Source organism: Lipotes vexillifer, unplaced genomic scaffold (genome assembly GCF_000442215.2).
Source record: "Lipotes vexillifer unplaced genomic scaffold, Lipotes_vexillifer_v1.1 scaffold414, whole genome shotgun sequence".
NCBI classification, from domain to species: Eukaryota; Metazoa; Chordata; class Mammalia; order Artiodactyla; family Lipotidae; genus Lipotes; species Lipotes vexillifer.
In genome coordinates this window covers 1802442-1807548 of record NW_006782864.1, presented here as the reverse complement: position 1 = coordinate 1807548, position 5107 = coordinate 1802442, and the positions used below count along the sequence as shown (strand labels likewise).

Here is a 5107-nt window from a genome sequence, read left to right as displayed (position 1 = left end):
CCGTCAAGGACACCATCCAGTCTCCACTCGGCTGAGGTTCTGCCCACCACCCTTCAGACCTCCCCTCCACAAGGCCTTCCTGAAGACTTCAGCCTCCCCTTCTCTGTCCTCTCCTGCTGCTGCCTTGCGTGCAGAGTAATCTCAGAGTGCAGTTAAGAGTATGAACTCTGAAGCCGGTCTGCCTGCGTTCATATCCTGTCTCTGCCAATTTCCTGCTGTGTGGCCTCGGTCAAGTTACTTACACTCTCTGGGCCTCAGTTTCCTCTGCTGTAAGACGAGGGCAGTAGCAGGACATACCTCGTTTGATTGTTGTGATGCTGGAGAGCTAACGACCTAGGAAGCGCTCAGGATACTGAGCGGTACTGGATGCCGCCGTGCTTGGGCTCCAGAAATGCCCTGTCCTGTCTGTCCTCTCTCTCTTGTCTGCTTACTTCCCTGGCTAGAGTATAAACACTCTGAGGGCAAGAGCAAAGCCCTTACCCTTCCTACCAGTCCCACAGTGCCTACCCCAGCGCTAAGCATGCCACATAGGAGATGTTATGAAAGCTTGAGCCTGGGGAAGACAGGCTACCATCTCCCTCCCACTCTTCTGCCCAGACACAGAGCAGAGGAGAAAGTTCAAGGCTGAGAGATCATTCTAGCGTAGCCGTTCTTCCCATCTCTGGGTGAGCTGAGGCTCCAGGAGGAGCAGGGACGGGCCCAGCGGGAGCACCCGGGCAGCAGCAGGGGTGGGAATACAGTGCGTCTCTATTAGACTCTAATAGAGCCGCAATCTCCAGCCGCGTCCAGTACTCTGCCACCGCCCTGGGTGCCCCTGGACACGGTCTCACCCTATAAACGCTTAGAAAATAGCCTCCTGCCGCTTCTAGTGGCTGTGCCGGTCGGGCTTTTTTCCTCGTGTCATCTCTCTGTGCTGTGCCACCTGCCCCCTCCCCCGCCAGCGTCTGCGGCTCTCGCCTCTCTCCTCTCTCCTGCAGCCCCAGACTCTGATACACATGCCGGGGCTGGCGAGTGAGGGTGGACTGTCCCTTAAAAGAGCAAAAGTAAAACACGACCCCTGGCCTCCTTGCCCCCTCCTGTTGAGATTACTAATAGACGAATTTTCAAATTTACTAAAATACTCTATTTAGTCAGAGCCAACACAGGTCTTGCAACCACAGTGCCTAAATGGAAAGTGTCTCTTAAAAAGGGAAACAAAAAAACAACAACAGCCGTCTCATGGGAGTCGGGTGCCTCTAACCCAAGGACACAGGCTGCCTGCTCTCCGCTGTCCTCTGGCAGCGCTGACACCCTGGCTCTTGGACCTACGTACTTGGGCACAGAGCAAAACCCACCAGCTGCTACTGTCTGCTGCACCCCATCAGGCTTGACTCCACAGCTATTTTCTAACTGCTTAAGTACAGCCAGAAAGCATCCCTCACACACACGCCGGGCCTCTTGCAAAATCCTTCTCGAGGGTGGGCATGATCGCAGGGGAATCGGAACAGGCGCCTAGGATTGGGGTGTTCGGCCCTTTGGGGCGTTCCACGGCTTTGAACACTGTCTCCATCACTCATCTCTGATCACCCTTTAGGTGTAAATTCTACAGCTGTGCCACGGCACCTCTGGGAGGTTTGGGAAGGAAAACCAGAATTGGTCCTAGTAACCCACTCTTCAATCGGCATCAAAATCACTCGAGCTTACGGCCAAATCCTGAGTTCCAGAACTGTCATGCAGTAGGTGTGGGTCAGGGGCCAGGAGTCTGTATCCTAACCAGACTCTCAGGTGACTGTGATGCGGATGGCACTTTGAGAATTGGTGGATTAGGACTTGACAATTCAGAAAGCCCTCTCACGAAGAGAAACCCATCGATCGCCGTACAAAGGGAATATTGGCGTTACTGCCATTTTACAGCTGGGGTGCCTGAGGCTTGGGAGAGGTCAGCTGACACGCCCCGGGTCACGCTACAAGGAAGACCTGCAACTGGTTGAGCGCCAGAACACACCGTTCTCCTTACCCCTCTCAGCCATCCTCACAGTTACCCTGGTTATTTTTAAGCCTTTTTACACCAGTGTGACACACAGAGGGACTAATTTCATCCTCCCTCAAGGAGAGGGAAGCTTAGGGAGTGAAACCACATGTAAGGTAACCTGGGAAATGGAGGAGCCAGGCCTGGACCCTGGGCCCCAACCCACTTTCACTCTCTCTGAAACAGTCAATTCCCACTGTTCGCAGGAGGCATGTTCTCTCAAGTCGCCAGGAGCACTGAATTAGCCAATACTGGGACCACTGCTCCCGAAGAAAGTACAGTGCAGGGTTCCTGCCAGCCTCTGGTCACAACGGTTTTGTCAACCAATGAACACACAACCTTGTGTGTCTCTCTTTACAGACAACGTATTTCATGTACAGTTGACCCTTGAACAATGTGGGTTTGAATTGCACGCGTCCACAATACATTGGTTTTTTCCAATAAATACAGTATCTGCGTTTTCACTTTACAGACCTTTAAATGAACTAAGTATGGGGAAAAGTTTGTATTGGATTAGAGATCACAACACGTAGAAATAAAAGAACTAGAGTCTGAGCCCAGGATTCTATCCAAGCTGTTTCAACTTCCTGCCCTGGGGTTGAGTCATTCATCAATTCCTTTGCTTTTAAGGCAGAGAGAACAGTGCTGGGATTTTCAACTGCCTGGGGGTTGGCGCCCCTAACCCCCGAGTTGTTCAAGGGTCAACTGTATACTGTTGCTTTATTAACACTGAACTCACGTCCGACAGAGCTATAACTCGTGCCTGAACGAAGCTCCTCTAAACACGGACTTCCCACGCACAGCCCATCACGGCTCTGCTGCTCTTAGGAACACTAGACAGCAGGGCCACTTCAAACAGCGAAATCACCAACAAACAGCACAAAAATGCAAAAAAAAAAAACCCGTGACACTGAATAGACTGCAAAAAGGGCAATTGTTCAGAGTGTGAACTGAAACGGGGACAGAGAGAAGGCCTCCTTGTTTGACCTCAGCTGGGAACAGGCACGCAGGGCATTCAGGGCTTCACCACTGTGCGTGCGTCCCTGAAAGGCCACGGGAGGGAAGTGCTGGGAGTGCTGCGTTTGGGGTTACAATAAACTGCAGCTAGTAGGCGAATTTGCAAGTTTGCAGTCATTTGGAATCCATCAATGCTGGGGACCGTGCATGCTTGCTAGTGGCAGGCAGTACGTCTGGAGGACCAGAGAGCCCTCAGCAGTCTTTGTCTTGCTTAGAGGGTAGAGCACGGCAGGCTGCCCCCTGGGCTGTCCCTCCTGAACGCTGGCTTCCGCACCACTGTCCCCACTGCATGCTCCCCTGGCCTCTTCCTGGCGGAGGCCCCGGCCCTGTGCTGCAGCCTGGCTGCTCTGCTCCGCGTCCCCTAACACCCACGCCTGGTGGTCTGGAGCCACTTTGCAGATCACCTACAGAAACATTTTTTGAAAAATGTCTAGGTTCCTCCCTTCCCCTCGCCTGGCTTCTGGGCTGCCTCTCTCCTGTTCAGGAACATCAGCAAAACCTGAGCCAAACAGAAGCTGGAATTTAAAGCTTCAGTCTCTGCCCTAAGAAAAATAAGGCCCAAGAGTGTACTTTTCATTCCACTCTCTGGTTTTTCGAATTACTTGCACCTTTGGACTATTTCCAGGACTGATCACAGCTGATGTCCTAAACCAGCAGCCCGGCGGACCCCTGGCAGTGCGGGGGTTAACACTGTGACCTCCTTAAGCTGCTGAGAAGTCAGGTCTAATTTTATCCTATAACTGGATAGGCCAGACCTTTTTCTTTTGCCCAAGTGCTGAGGGAAGCCCGGAGTCAGCACTTCTGGGGGCTCGGGAGGCGGTGGCCCTGCCTTTTGCCGAATGCGGAAGGGGAGCCTGCTGGCCGCGGGCGGGCCCAGAGCCAGGCCCTGGGGGTGTAGGTGACAACAACCCTGTGCCAGCGGGAGCTGGGGCCACGTGCTTCCTGCTTCCGGCCGACTCCCACCCCGACGCGCCCGGTACTGAGCTGGCCCGAGCTGGGCACAGCGTAGGGCCTCGGGGCAGCTCAGTACAGGACCCCTCAGGGAGGACGGAGGTCCGAGCTGGCCCCGAAGCCCCCAGCACTGCTCAGCCCGCTGGAGACCCTTCGCCGCGTCTTCTCGGCCTCCCTCCCTCCCTCACTGCACATCACGCCCCTGCCCCCCAGCCATCAGTGCTCCCACAGCCTCCTGTTAACTTCGCCTCTTCCTAGAAAGCAAGGGCGCGACATGCTTCAGGAAATACCAAGGAGGATGGGAGCCTTGGGTTCAAGGTTCAAGGCACAGCTGGGTTCCAGGCCTCTCCCTGTCCACCTCTTCCTGGCCACGTGCACTGAAACAGCACAGCCTAGCAGACCCCACTGCACCCTCCAGGGCCCCGCCCCTCCTCCTCCAGACCCCCTTGCTGGGCTTCCAGGATAACGTTCCTACTGAGATGTACCGAGTGCTTTGCACTCACAGGAGCACTTTTTCAAATCTGTATTTTTGTGCTTGCCGAGGAACAGGTCAGCAGATCCTGCTGTTTTCTCTCGGAAGCAATGGAGCTCAGAGGTGCCGTTAGCAGGTGGGAGTCTGTGCTTGGAGCCCACAGCGGTGCCTGGTCCTCCTGCATCATGCTGGGCAGCGGGGAGGGGCTGGGAGGGGAGGGAGTTCCAGGAGGAGGGGGGTAGGGGTGCGCAAGTCCGCAGCCTCTCGGCGGGGCGTCGCGGGGGACCAGGCCATGCAGAGAAGATGGAGAACGACGGCATTACCTCCAAAGAGGCCATTCCACAGGGAGGGGCTCGAGATCACTGTTTCCCCCTTTTGAGGCTGGCCCGCTTCACTATCTGAGCCCCCTTCCTGCCCTCTATCAGGTCCGGCTGCAGGCTACTGTACCCTCTCAGCTCCACCTGGAGACAGCATTGCAGACACAAGGCAGGACAGATCACACACAGAGATGGCAAGAGAACACAGGTGCCCTACGGAGGTGGTGGGAACAGTGCCACCAGGGGCAGGAGGCTCGAGGGGGAGCAGAGAGGTGAGAGGTGAACCCCAAGGGGGCTGGTGCAGAGGGCAGCAGAAGCCACAGGCCGGCCCCTCGGGAGAGC

General features: G+C 55.5%; 1 protein-coding gene across 3 annotated transcripts in view; it reads right to left on the bottom strand.

Moving 5' to 3' along the window:
* The window catches only part of ANK1 (ankyrin 1), a 97412-nt gene that overhangs the window by 1284 nt on the left and 91021 nt on the right, over nucleotides 1-5107 (bottom strand). The gene's annotated exons all lie outside the window — the stretch shown is intronic.